Below are 15,341 nucleotides of genomic sequence, written 5' to 3'. Positions count from 1 at the left end.
GTGACTGGGTTTAAATAGCTGGTTTATGATGATAGGCAGGTGAAATTAGGAAGGGGCAAAGCTCTGGCTCACGCCCCTGAACTCCACTAAAGTTAACATTAATTGTTGTTTTTGTTTTTATTGTAAGTTTTTGTACAGTAGTTCAAAGTACAATTACAGTTAAAATGTAAGGCTTTAGTTAATGCACACCCCATAAATTAGCATTAAAGTATGTAAGGTATTTACTGAAAGTACTCATTAAGGTAATGTTGCATTTTATGCAGCCAAAATAAATTTTACTTACAAATTACTCAATGACCCAAAACCTTATCTGGAGTGCTGGTTACACTTCAAACTGACAGTAGCTAAAACATTATACAACCTAAAAGCCATTATTGTGCTACCTCAAAGACATTAAAAACCCATAAAATGTATCAGAAATGAAATACAGTAAATGGGCTTAACATTCTCCCTCTCCTCCTGACAGCATAAGTGACTGACTGTTGGTGGTGTCTCCCCGGGAGGCAGTGACATTGACGTAGGGTGATGGATGACCTCAGAACGGCCCCACCCAGGCCACTTAGGCATATGCATGACAGAGGACTCAGTAGGTCTGGGCCGGCCAGTGGGACAATACTCCAAACAGGTATTTAAATGTGTTAAAACAATGAATTGAATCCAGTGGAGACCAAGATACAAATGTCTGACCTTTAATGAGTTGCTAATGTGAAAATAATTTTCTTTTCTGTCCCTTAGACCTGCAAGGATAAAGACAGATGGAGGGGAGCCCTTAGAACTAATAATTGCATTTTCCGTGTAAGTGATGAGTGTCTTCAGGAAGTTTTTCTTTTTAACTGAAAATTTGAACATTTTGGTTGTGTTTCAGTGACAGAAGCCCACTTCACGGATTTCCTCTTTTTAACAGAAACACTTCCAGATGGAGGCCCCACACCAAGCAACAAGAAGGCAGCTCATTTCAAGCTGAAATGCAGGTTTGTAAGGGGAGGTGAAAAGATTAGGGAGAAATGGCAATCAGTTACCAGCTCTGACAGTGATTGATTATTTAATCTAATATTCCACTTCTACAGTTACTACAGTACTGAAGTTTTTGGTTTCCTAGTTAAGAAAATGTTATGTAGAGCAGTGTCCCTACTATAGTGACTATTGATTTGACCTCAATTTTCTGCTGCAACCAACCTATCAGAAGGATTGCAGACAGTTAACGTTGTCAAGCCAAGCGTCTCTTCTCACCCACTGGACTTAAGCAATGGGTTTAGAGCTACTGAACCCTGCAGACAAGGCCCAGGTTGGGAAGCCTCTGTCTTCACTCATTGGTCAGAGCCCACTGTAATTACATGCCATGCTAGTTTTGCATAAATAATTAAGTGTCTACCTTGATTGTCTAATAAAATGTTGAGGTGATTTTTTTGCTGAACAAGAAACATATTGTAGCGATCCTGGCTTTTGCGAGAACTGGACTAGAGTCGCTGGGATGCAGTATTGTAAATGCGTTGTTATCTGTTCATTCTCTGTGTTGTGTGCCCGACCACGCCATTAAGAGAATGTGTACGGGGAGGGTATAAGGGTGTGAATGCAGGGTGGGAAGGTCGTTTGGGGACCGTAGTTTAGGGGGTGAGTGTGTGGGTGTATAGGGAGGCTGTGTCATTGTTTATGGAAGTTAATTGAGAAAGTTCTTTTGTTACAGGGAATTAGCCAGTCCCCCCCCCCCCCCCCCCCCTCTCCTCCTCGTCTTCGAGGGTTGGTTTAGCCCTGAGGGATGAGGACGATGGGAGCTGACGTCAGCAGGCTCGGAGAGACTCTTTGGGTGGATTTAGACGGAGCGGAGGGTGATTGAAAACCTGTTATTGTTAAAGACGAATTCGCCAGTTTAGATAGATAGCCGATTACGCTGATATACTGAATACCCCTGTTGTGTGTGAGAGGTATCCGCTGTTGCTGTGAAAGTGAAGTGGGTAGGCATAGACACTAGTAGGGTTTATTATTTTGGCGTGGGGCTGGGCCGACAAAGTCCTGTATAACTGTGTTTACAAAACAAAAGAAATAAATGACTGGCTGTTTTATTATCCTTAACATGGCTTCTGGAACCGTTTCTTTATTATTTATTTTAAAATAAGTCTCATAGCGACGGCAAGAATTCCCAAATATTTTAGTTTATCTTATTTGAATTTCCATTTACCAAACAGGCAACAGGGGCAGAATTTTGATAATGGTAGGACTGCTGACAGACCAATTTATCTTGTATCCAGATATCACAGTAAAACGATTCCACTAAGCTAAGCAATGATGGAAATGACCTCTGGGGGTCAGAGACGAGCATCAATACATCATCCCCGTTTAGCATTATTTTGTATTTCTGGGCCCCCACAGAAATGCTCATTATAGTTTTACAAGATCTTATGGCTTCCGCTAAAGGCTCTAAGGCCAGTATAAATAAGAGGGAGGATAAAGGGAAGCCTTGCATTGTGCCCCTACCCAGTGAGAAAGCAGGGGAGCGCATTTGTTAAAACTACTGCAGATGGGTTACCATAAAGCCCTTTATCAAAGTTTGAAAGAGAAGGCCAAATCCAAAGGTGTCCAGAGTGTGATGGAGATACCCCCATTCAACCTTCTGAACGCCTTTTCTGCATCCAAGGACATTACTGCTACTGGGTCATCAAGGTCCCTGACCTCCCATATCAAATGTGCTAACCTTCACAGATTGTCTGAGTCATTTCTCCCTGTGACATAGCCTATTTGGTCTTGTTTAACTAACACATGTATAATTTTATTTAGTCTTATAGCGATAACCTTGGTTAAAATTTTATAATCTACATTCAGTAGAGAAATTGGCCTGCAGTGTCTGCATTCCGTAATGTCTCTTCTGGGTTTTGGTAGAAGTGTTATTATTGCTCTATGCATGCTAGTGGGTAATAGCCCTCTATACCATGCTTCATTGTAAATCTCACACAGGACAGGGTCTCGGAACCGCTTGTAAAATTCACTAGGCAGACCGTCTTTCCCTGGCACTGTCCCTGTTGACACTGATTTTATTGCCTCTGTAATCTCCCCTTCTGTTATTTTTTGTTCAAAAAAATCTCTTTGTTCTACATTAAGTTTTGGTAATTCAATCTGGGAAATGAAGTTATTATTGTAGCAGGTGGGACTGTGTGGATCTACTTCTGCAGCCAATTGCCCTTAATTTGTCGCATAGCCATATGCAGATAAAAGCTGATCTGCCCAGGTAAACGAGAGACACCTGATTCCGGTCGGCAGAGCTGTGGAGATGCTTTTGGCTGCGGCATCAGAGAGCTGCACAGTCCGTCTGAACTTTAAAATTGTAGGGTGAGCCGTGACAGGCTTTGTGGGCACTCCCAACACGACTCGGTCTAAGGAGCAGATGCCAACCACTGTTTTTCTCCTTACGTTTTATTTTTGTATCTAGTACTGCTTTGTTATAAAACAGTAACTGTTTCCCAAATTATATTGTCATGTTAGCGAGATCTCTAGCAACATTTTTTTTCGACTAAATAATAAAAGTCATTTTATTCCCATCAGATTCTATAGTGGGGGCCCCACCTTCACCCCCAAATAAAAAATGTGTTTCTATCAAAAAGCTTTTCATAATCACACAGTAGCCCCTCGCTAAACTGGATATCTTTGTCTGACATTTGGAGGTGTCAGGTTTAAAAAAAATACAATAAAATCGTATTATTATTTGTATTTTTGTTTGCGGCGCGGGTAAAAGCGCCGCGTCTTTTATTATTATATTTAAAAACCCCGTGAGGATGCATGGCTGATCAGCTACTGATTATTTAACTAGCTGACAGTCATGCATCCTTACCAAACGCGTGCAGACTCTGGCCGAGGGATAATAAGATAATTAACAACTAGTTAATCCCTCGGCCAGAGTATATAAACCTGCAGCTCTCTGCACTTGATGTTGGGTGTACAGAGGAGAGTACGGGGAGCGGAGAGAGCGAGCAAAACTTAATTAACAATTGCTAAAACATGCTGGAGTATCCAGCACGACACTTACTTGTTTGTTTGTTTATTCGTTTGGCCCTCGTGCCCTTTTGTTTTGTGTTTTGTTGTTTTGTTTAAATCTTTTGTTTTGTTTGTTATTAAATACGCTGAGTGCAATAGCATTCAGCTTCACCCACCCATCCACTGTTTTGGTGTCAGTTACTTCCTGGTCCGTGACGTCATCCACTTCACCACTGCGAGCCAGACTGTCACATGCACACATACATTTATAGTGCTCAATGTATTTTAAATGTAAAAATCATTGCGCTGAAATAACACTGATGTGTTTTAGATAGGCTACACATTACATTATGTAAAAAATATAAATATGTACAGTAGGCCTATACAGTATACAGTAAAATCAAATTAATACCAAGCACACTTTCTTTTTACTTTAGCCTGCTGTAGGCTACCAGTAACACAAAATAAACCATGCTGCTGCATTGTACACATTATTTTAAATTGAAACTAAATGATTGTTTTAATTATTATTATTTTTAGCCTAGACAATTAACACAAAATAGATCATGGTGCCGCATTGACAAGTTATGATACTTATAGGAGGACAGTCAATTCTCGTTAATACGAATTTCAAAGGACCAGCAACAAATTTTGCATTATACCACTAATTCGTATTATCATGAGTAGCCTATAAGCCAAATGTATACTGTCAGTTTTTATTTAAGTTAGTCAGTGGTGCAGTGCTAAATTGTGCACAATTAAAAACCACCTGCACATTAATAGAATTGGTGTGTTTCCTATTCCTATACAGATGCTGAGAATGAGCAAGAGGGGTGAGAGGCACATGTGTGCAGTCTATTGCTCCTAGCACGTTGGGGAAACCAGAAATGTTATAGAAATTTGTTTTCAAGGCTTGTAAGTGCACGTTGCTTTTAGGGAAAAATAGGTATTTTGCAAAAATGCATTGAGCACAACTAGCAAAGCACAAGAAAAAGCGGACTGGGAAATGCCAGCAACAGCTGCCACAATCCGCTGAAAGGACCCAGAGGCAAGATAATGCAGGGGTGGACCACTGCAGGGATAGCATGGCTTCTCTGGGTGACAGGCTCCAGGTCATCTTTTAAATCAGACAGCAGCTCAAGAATTATGTGGCTGTCAAGCCTGTACTTGTGCTTAATTTGGTCTTCATTTAAATCGAAGAGAGTAATGCAGGTACAAAATACCCTTTCTCTTCTCATCCTACAAATTACTTGTTCTTGCTGAAGATAATGTCTCCTTCTTGTTGCAATCACAGCAGCCATGGTTATAGTGGATGGTGTTGTTCATACTGCATTTTAAAGGTTTGGTAATTGCGACTGTTTGAAACATGCTTACAAAAGTTCTTAAATTGATGCCATTGTAAGTGTCCCAATTGCTGGCAGCTTTAGTACATCTCATTGTAATATTTGAGAACCCTCATTTGCACTATGTCCACCACACATTTATGCAGGAACGCCCATAATTACATATTCATCTAAGGTTGAACTGCAAAGAAAAACTGCTTCCGCAAAGCATTCCCTAAAAAGTCGCTAACAGCATTGCGCTTGTTTAGTACATTTCACCCAAGCCTTCCGACTCGTTTGCAACTGGTTTGCGACTATTTCGACAGGCGCAACACTTTAGTACATCTACCCCTTGGTGTCTGTATGTAGCTGTCCAGTCTCATCTCTAATTGCTGGAATACTGGAGTTCATTTCTATATTTTTAAGTTGCCGTGCTAGTATTTTACTTGCTTTATCCCCTGATTCGTAATGGATTTGTTTTAATCTGTATAGTGCATATTCTGATTTTTTTCATTATAAATTGACTTAGCTTTTGTCATTTTATGAAGTTTTTCTGCAGACGGATGACTTCCATATGTTGTCTCTAATTCCTTAATTTCTCTTTCAAGTTTGCGTACTTTTTCTAAATCTTTTATTTTATTTGTGGATGTCATTTTAATCATATATGCTTAGCTTCCCATACTACTGAGCTGCATTGTGTTTAACCTTTGTTAATATTAAAACATAATTAAATTGTTTTCTGAAGTATGGCTGTTTGAGCCAAGTTCTGTAATATACTAGTATTTAATTGCCATTTCTGTGGTTTTTCTGGCTTCTTCCTCACATCCATTATAAGATTCACATTCACATAGTCAGATATTGCAGTAACTCCTATATTGCATTTACTGACACCCATAACTAGAGTTGTAGAGATTAAAAAATAGTGAATTCTAGATGACACTGTGCACTGAACTTTTAAAATAGTTATGTAAGCAATTTTTCCACAGAAAAACAGAACAGTCGATTTCACTTCTCTTTTAAACAGTCTTAACCTTATCTTATTTGTGACATTTCTCTTATTTATTCTTTTTGAAAGCTCCAAAGGGGGCACTTGCGTGTTTCTGTGGAGTGCAGTTGCAGTGCCATCTCCAGCCTGTCCTAGAGTTGCCCCGTTCTTTACATATTCTTTGGCTTCCTCTTCATCTGTGAATGTGTCTATTTCTGTTGTGATCTTTAATATTGCTGGGTACAGAGTAGCCTCCATGCTTCATTAAACGTTCTCCTTTTTTCTGCAAGCTCCCACGATAGATCCTGAAAGACCATGATTTTTGTGTCCTCCCCACTGCAATTTCCCCTTCTCTCTGGACAACCGCATTATTTTTTCTTTATCTGGAAATCTCAGAAATCTTGCAGTCGGTGGCTGTGGTCTTTGTGCTGCTTGTGGTCTCGATGCTAGTGAGTGATGTGCTCTCTCTATTTCCATATCAGGTTCCCCCTGCATGTTGAAAATGTCTTTAAACATTTTCACTGTGAAGGTCGATGTGTTCTTATTTCCCTCCTCTGCTCTCTCAGGTACACCGATGATCCTTATATTTTGACGTCAACTGCGATTTTTGAAGTCCTGCAACTTGTCCCATAGCTTTTTCTGCTGTTTCTCTGTCATTGTGACTGTATTTTCTATGGCCTCCATTTTGTCTTCGATATTTGATATGCAGTCCTCCGCCATTACCATTCTTGAACGCAGGTTAGAAATTTTATTTTTGTACAGTTTCTACGCTAGTTTTAATGGCAGTGACGTCTTCAGACACCACCTGCATCGTAGCCTGCAATGAAGCCTGTACCTTCTTCAATTCTGTGACTATTACCGAGTCTCTCTGCTCTGCTTTCTGTCAAGATGTCAGCCATGTTTTCCCTTTCCTCCTCTGTTGTTGCTGGAGAAGGAGCAGAATATAATGAATCCTTTTTGGATTTTACACTTAGATTTTACACTTAACAATGCTGGGTTTGAAAGTTTTATGCTGTAAATGCCAGGATTATATTGAATTGTTCGTGGGTTACAGGAGCTTTATTTTTTTAAGTCAGTATTATTTAAAAAAAAAATCTAGCATTCATGTAAATGCTCATCTCTCTAATCTGTGGTGATACTGCTGCTTGTTTTTAATGTTCAGGAAAAAAAAGGTAACCTGGCTGTCCCAGCCTTTTCAATTCGCATAAAAGTAGCGCACTGCATTGAATATTCATAACTTGGTTGGAATGACTAAATTAAAATAAACAAATAAACAAACAGAATTTTCAACAATATAAAATATGTGCTACAGTGTTGCCAGGGATATAGGAATACCACTATTATTTCCATATTACAGTCAACACTCACATATCCGACCCTATAAGATTTTGACATCAGTGACGGTTAAACGAGTGTTACGCATATCTGATTATTTCATCTGATTTGACGTGTATGTAGGTGAGCACGTTATAACCTGCCCCCTACCACACAAACAACCCCTTGCCCTGCACAAACACATTTCGTATGGAAAGAAAAAATATGACTTGGGTTTGAGGAACTGTACAGGGAGAAGTATATTGTAGCGTGTATCTTTCTTTTCTTTGGCACTGTTGCCGTTTTCTTTTTTATTTATTTATTATATCTGACATATCACAAGAGATGGACCATGATGACGGTAGATCGTTCATGGAACATTTGATTCAGCAGGGTCAAGGCAGGATATTTACAGCAATCTGTTTCGAATGTTTAACTATCTGTTAGTTTCGTTTTTCATCCAGAAGGGTCTTTCATTGATTCTTCCATTGAAATTTGTTAGCGCACAAGTTGGGGGAATAACACAGCAGTAAAAGACAAGCACTTGTCAATTTTTTCAGGGAATACAAAAAAGATGTTAGAAAATACAAAACTGAACGGACTGTGTTTTAAAATAAGTAGACTTCCATTTAGATGTACTGTAGTTGGTTTTGTTGGTACAGTACTATATTTTCATCAGAAGTAGTATTTTAATTCAGAACAATATGATTCTGAAAATGTCACTTGCCAAAATAGACGACATGTGGACTGTATGTAATACAGTACCTACTTTTAAAATGTAAAATTTCCCATTATCAACTCAACAGTAAAATTAAATCTAAATGTTACCGATGCACAGAACTGCGCAAAACATAAAAGGCAATGCAATTTAGCAAAAGATTAAAAAAAAGTTTCCAGAATTAAAACAGTATCCAAAGTCAGTATTCAAAATTGCAGAATATAGTGCTCGATAAGGCCTTAATGTCACAGTTCACTTGCAAATGAAAATGCGCAAAAAAAACTAAAGATCAAAGTTTTTTTTTTTTTTTAAATCACAGTATCTAAAACTATGCCTTGTCTCGTTCACTATGTTTTTGGAGGAACTATACTGTAGTGTGAATGATCAACTTCAGCTCCATGGTATTATATGGGTTTATTCAACCAGGTTTAATATCTCACAAGACTATATGCCAAAAGGCAATTCTATTAACACTACTTCTGGAAATAATGTGTACAGTCTGTTCTTGACATCGTCATATTTAATCAAAATTTTATAAATCCTATCAACTGTGCGCCACCAATCCCTTATAATTTACAAATCATAGCCCACCAGAAGTGGTATGTAACATCCTGTACACTCTCCAATCATTTTTTAATTTTTTATATGTACATTGAGCGAGGTTGGCGACTCATTGAGTGCAATGAGTTGCATTTGAAATGTTGCGGGGACCAGCACTGATATTTACATTTACTGGATTTGAAGTATTTTTTAAAACCCCAAAAGTAATGACTAAAGCTAAGGTTTACAATTTTAGAAAAGCAAACTATGAAGGTATGAAACAGAGACTAACAGAAGTAAATTGGAGTAAAATAGAGAAAACATCCACAGAAAAAGGATGGCTGATTTTTAAAAATGTAGTACTAGAGGCACAAAACAATTACATCCCAAAAGTAGACAAATCTAAATCTAAAACAAAATGGCCAAAATGGTTTAATAGATCAATTAAAAAAAAAAAATTCAGTGAAAAAAGGCACTTTATAGAGAGTTTAAAAGGGACCAAAAACAAAGTACACAGAAAGAGTACTTGGAACTGCAAACACAAGTCAAAAAGGAAGTTAGAAAGGCCAAGAGAGATAGAAATCAATATTGCTAAGGGGGCTAAAACAAATTCCAAAATGTTTTTCCAATCTCATAACAGCAAGAGAACATTCAAAGAGGAGGTTAAATGTCTGAGACACAAATGGCAAAATCATAGATGAAGAAAAAAAAATAGCAAATATATTAAATGATTACTTTTCACAGGTTTTTACAAAGGAGGACACAGACAACATGCCCTACATGTCGACCTGTTCCTATCCAATTTTAAATAACTTCAGCATAACAGAGGCAGAAGTGTTAAAGGGACTAGGAGCTCTTAAAATAAACAAATTCCCTGGGCCGGATGAGATCCTCCCAATAGTACTCAAAGAAATGAAAGAAGTTATTTGCAAACCGCTAACCAAGATCATGCAACAGTCTCTTGACACAGGGGTTGTACCGACAGACTAGAAAATTGCAAACGTAATACCGATCCACAAAAAGGGAGACAAAACCGAATCAGGTAACTACAGACCAATAAGCCTGACTTCTATTATATGTAAACTTATGGAAACTATAATAAGATCTAAAATGGAAAATTACCTATATGGGAACAATATCCTAGGAGACATTCAGCACGATTTTAGGAAAGGGAGATCCGGTCTAACTAATCTGCTTGACTTTTTTGAGGATGCAACATTGACAATGGATAATTGCAAAGCATACAACATGGTTTATTTAGATTTCCAGAAAGCTTTTGACAAAGTCCCGCATAAAAGATTAATTCTCAAACTGAACACAGTAGGGATTCAAGGAAATACATGCACATGGATTAGGGATTGGTTAACATGTAGAAAACAGAAAGTACTGATTAGAGGAGAAACCTCAAAATGGAGCAAGGTAACCAGTGGTGTACCACAGGGATCAGTATTAGGTCCTCTGCTATTCATAATCGACATTAATGATTTAGATTCTGGTATAGTAAGCAAACTCGTTAAATTTGCAGACGACACAAAAATAGTAGGAGTGGCAAACACTGCTGCAGCAGCAAAGGTCATTCAAAATGATCTAGACAGCATTCAGAATTGGGCAGACACATGGCAAATGACATTTAATCGAGAAAAGTTTAAAGTATTGCATGCAGGCAAAAAAAAATGTGCATTATAAATATCATATGGGAGATACTGAAATTGAAGAAGGGAACTATGAAAAAGTCCTAGGAGTTTATGTTGACTCAGAAATGTCTTCATCTAGATAATGTGGAGAAGCTATAAAAAAGGCCAACAAGATGATCGGATATAAGTGTTGAATTTAAATCAAGGGAAGTAATGTTAAAACTTTACAATGCTTTAGTAAGACCTCACCTAGAATATTGTGTTCAGTTCTGGTCACCTCGTTACAAAAAGGATATTGCTGCTCTAGAAAGAGTGCAAAGAAGAGCAACCAGAATTATCCCGGGTTTAAAAGGCATGTCGTATGCAGACAGGCTAAAAGAATTGAATCTATTCAGTCTTGAACAAAGAAGACTACGCGGTGATCTGATTCAAGCATTCAAAATCCTAAAAGGTATTGACAATGTTGACCCAAGGGACTTTTTTGACCTGAAAAAAGAAACAAGGACCAGGGGTCACAAATGGAGATTAGATAAAGGGGCATTCAGAACAGAAGATAGGAGGCACTTTTTTACACAGAATTGTGAGGGTCTGGAACCAACTCCCCAGTAATGTTGTTGAAGCTGACACCCTGGGATCCTTCAAGAAGCTGCTTGATGAGATTCTGGGATCAATAAGCTACTAACAACCAAACGAGCAAGATGGGCTGAATGGCCTCCTCTCGTTTGTTAACTTTCTTATGTTCTTATGTTCTTATGTATAAAGACTGTGGCAATGTGCCCCGCCCCTGTGTGCAATTGTGTGTTATGTGTTGTATGTTGCGTGCGTGTGTTAATGTTGGTGTATAGAGATTGGTACACGGGATATAAACGGGTCTGTGTTTCACGTGTATTTAAAAAGTGTAGATTTATATTTAGGCACGAGGAGGGCACAAATCACTTCACGTGCTGGTAAAATGTAATGTGTGGTCACGGGAGTACACTTAACTAATTCACGTGCTGGGATTCAAGTGAGTAATTAATTAGTAATTGAATCCCAGCACAACTGTATATATAGATGCACATTTCTGTCACTCGGGGTTGGGTGTTCGGTGAGTGGAGAACGGGAGAGAGAGAAGGAGTAACTAAAAGTGGAAAAGCGTAAATATAAGTGTTTGTACTCACTGTGTTTGTTTGTCTCTCCGCGCACCGTTTGTTAAGTGTTTAGTACGTTTTGTTTGTTTATTTATTTTGGCGCAAGTGCCGTGTCCCGTGTTTTGTGTTAAAACATTTTATTTTCTGTTCTGTTATTAAATGCTGAGCGAAAGCATTCGCTCAGCTTCACCAAACCCCAAATCTCTGTCTGTTTATTTCCTGCATCTGGTCTGACGCCACCCACTCCGGCCGTCTTTGTGACACGTGGTGTCCTGCGTGGGATCTACAGCGCCTCCAGGACTCAGGCCAGAGCAGGAACCGCATATTTGGATTAAAAAAAAACAAAAAAAAAAACCCAAAAACACAAAACAAACAAACAAAAAAAAATGGCAGAAGACGCCATCAAACTGCGGGACTGGATTCTGGAGAATGCTGGGCTGGAGGCCCAGTCTATCCCAGTAGCCGTCCGGTTCCTGCGGTTTATGGACAGAGAGCGATGGGAGGCATATGCGAGGGAACAGACCCTAAGCACCTGGGAGGAAGGTGTGGGGTTGGTCCTCAGCTACCTGGAGGCAATTATAAGTGGAACAGCAGCCCAGGTAGCAGGTCCACCAGCAGAGGAATAATGCCTGCTGTCCCCGTCTCCACCAGCAGAGGAAGAATGCCTGCTGGTTTTGCGTCCTACGCCTGAGTGGGAGGAGCCCGAACGTCCTACGCCTGAGTGGGGGGAGCCCGAACGTCCACAGCCCAAGAGGGGGGAGTCGGTGCGTCCACAGCCCAAAAGGGAGGAGTCGGTGCGTCCACGGCCCAAAAGGGAGGAGTCGGTGCGTCCACAGCCCAAAAGGGAGGAGTCGGTGCGTCCACAGCCCAAAAGGGAGGAGTCGGTGCGTCCACAGCCCGAAGAGAGGGAAGTCGGGGCTTCCACAGCCCTAGGACCCAAGCTGCCAGCAGAGGGAGAATACCTGCTGGTTCCACCTCCACCAGCAGAAGAACAATGCCTGCTGTCCCCATCTACACCAGCAGAGGAAGCATGCCTGTTGGTGCACCTGCTGCTGCCATCCCGAGAGCTAAAGGGGGAGGAGCCATCGCTGCCGTCCCAAGAGCCAGAAGGGGAGGAATTACAGGCTCAACCCCCTGAATTTTTCTGGGGGGGGAGAAGGGCAGGATGCTGGTGTCCCCCAGCAGCCTCTAGTTATGCTGCTGAAGGGAGCATGGCGCACGCCAGCCCAGCCGCCACAGCAGAGGGAGCCAGCACCGCCACAGCCTCCCTCTGAGTGGCCAGCATCAGCCCCATGGCCTCTGCCTCCACCGCAAGGAGCAGAGCAGCAGGAGCTGCCTCTGCCTCCGCCACCTCCACCGCTTCCTCCACTAGGAGCAGAGGAGCAGGAGCTGCCTCTGCCTCCACCACTGGCAGGAGCAGAGCAGCAGGAGCTGCCTCTGCCTCCACCATCTTCACCGGCAGGAGCTGCCTCTGCCTCCGCCACCACCACCGCCAGGAGCAGAGGACCAGGAGCTGGCTCTGCCACTTCCTGGAGCAGAGGAGCAGGAGCTGCCTCTGCCTCCACCACCACCAGGAGCAGAGGAGCTGGAGCTGTCTCTGCCTCCACCACCACCAGGAGCAGAGGAGCAGGAGCTGCCTCTGCCTCCGCCACTGCCAGAAGCAGAACAGCAGGAGCTGTCTCTGCTTCCTGTACTTCCACCACAGGGAGTACGGTGGCCGGAGCCCCAGAAAGGGTAGCTGTCGGCCACGAAGAAAGGGGAGGAGGTCTGGAGACCTGCTCCCACTGCAGCAGTTTTGCTGCCGGAGATCGTGGGGGAGGTCAGGAGACCTGCTCCCACTGCAGCAGTTTCACTGCCGGAGATCGTGGGGGAGGTCCGGAGACCTGCTCCCACTGCAGCAGTTTCGCTGCCGGAGATCGGGGGAGAGGTCAGGAGACCAGCATCCCCCGCAGCAATTTCGCTGCAGGCGTGGACCAGCAGGCTGTCAGCCGTGCCACTACCGGCAGGGGTACTGACAGCATGGCCAGCCATGGGCCCACTGAAGCCTCCCTTCCCAGCCCGAGACTTTGTCCTGGACTGCTGGATTTTTAAGGGGGGAGGTGGCCGTTGAGGCCATGTGTGCTGCGCACAAGGGGGGGTATATGTGGCAATGTGCCCCGCCCCTGTGTGCAATTGTGTGTTATGTGTTGTATGTTGCGTGCGTGTGTTAATGTTGGTGTATAGAGATTGGTACACGGGATATAAACGGGTCTGTGTTTCACGTGTATTTAAAAAGTGTAGATTTATATTTAGGCACGAGGAGGGCACAAATCACTTCACGTGCTGGTAAAATGTAATGTGTGGTCACGGGAGTACACTTAACTAATTCACGTGCTGGGATTCAAGTGAGTGATTAATTAGTAATTGAATCCCAGCACAACTGTATATATAGATGCACATTTCTGTCACTCGGGGTTGGGTGTTCGGTGAGTGGAGAACGGGAGAGAGAGAAGGAGTAACTAAAAGTGAAAAAGCGTAAATATAAGTGTTTGTACTCACCGTGTTTGTTTGTCTCTCCGCGCACCGTTTGTTAAGTGTTTAGTACGTTTTGTTTGTTTATTTATTTTGGCGCAAGTGCCGTGTCCCGTGTTTTGTGTTAAAACATTTTATTTTCTGTTCTGTTATTAAATGCTGAGCGAAAGCATTCGCTCAGCTTCACCAAACCCCAAATCTCTGTCTGTTTATTTCCTGCATCTGGTCTGACGCCACCCACTCCGTCCGTCTTTGTGACAAGACCTAAATATTAGCAATACATGTAATATGTTATTAATATTATTGCACAAAATCAAACTTTGTATGTAGAAACATTATCAATGCTTCACGTAGAAAATTGTAGGGCCTTGTCTGCTGGACTTGTGAAATGTTAGACCACTGAACATGGCCATTCGTAGAAAAGTCATGTTCAGTGATCAGGTTTGCTGAGGGATATTTAAAAGGTTTTATAGACAAACATCTCGGCTCATGCCTTTATCAAAATTATTGATAATACTGGAAGACATTTGAAATGCTTGTCTACTTTACTTATTTTATTATGACATTTTTGATCTATCAACAAAACACTTTAACATTGTTTCTTAATCTCTTTAGTGTATTTTTGGGAGGGAATTGTTTTAATGATTTAAACAGAGGTATTTAAACTATGATTGTAAGAGTGTTAAAAGCTGCTTAACTGTATTAATCGTGGCAGATAGGGTTTCTTATATCCACAGTGGATCAAACATAAGTAGTCTTGTGTATAGTATGTAGCATGACAGCAAAATAGCTGTGTCAAGTATTGTCGGAGATCACTAAGCCTTAGTCACTGATTGTGATAGAAAAGAGTAGAAAAGTGTGCCATTTGAAGTTTTTGTTTCAAGTTAAGTGCAAGACAAAAGGCTCTGAAGGCCTGGGCCAGCCTGTGGAAGAATACCCCAAACAGGTATTTAAATGTGTAAAAGCAATGCATTTGGATCCAGCAGAGACCAGGATGCAAATGTATTGCCTTTTAATGAGTTGCTAATGTGAAAATAGTTGTCTTTTCTGTCCCTTAGACCAGCAAGGATAAAGACAGATGGAGAGGGGCTAGAATTGATAAGGGCATTTTCCCAATGAGTGATGAGGCACCTTTAGGAAGTTTCAGGTCTTCCCTGACAGAATGTGACAGAAGCTCACTTGACACTTTTCCTTGTTTTAAAAAAGAAAGGCTTCCAGGTTGAC

General features: G+C 41.3%; 1 long non-coding RNA gene across 1 annotated transcript; it reads left to right on the top strand.

Annotated features, from left to right (window-relative positions):
* Positions 1-519: 519 nt before the first annotated feature.
* On the top strand, positions 520-972 carry LOC131737378 (uncharacterized). The gene is made up of 3 exons (XR_009328994.1): positions 520-625; positions 736-795; positions 905-972. It is a non-coding gene; the product is annotated as an uncharacterized LOC131737378 (long non-coding RNA).
* The last annotated feature ends 14,369 nt before the right edge of the window (positions 973-15,341 follow it).

The sequence above is a fragment of the Acipenser ruthenus genome, chromosome 6 (assembly GCF_902713425.1).
Source record: "Acipenser ruthenus chromosome 6, fAciRut3.2 maternal haplotype, whole genome shotgun sequence".
NCBI lineage: Eukaryota > Metazoa > Chordata > Actinopteri > Acipenseriformes > Acipenseridae > Acipenser > Acipenser ruthenus.
Note: the sequence above shows the minus strand (reverse complement) of the source record. Positions and strands in the feature narration are given on the sequence as shown.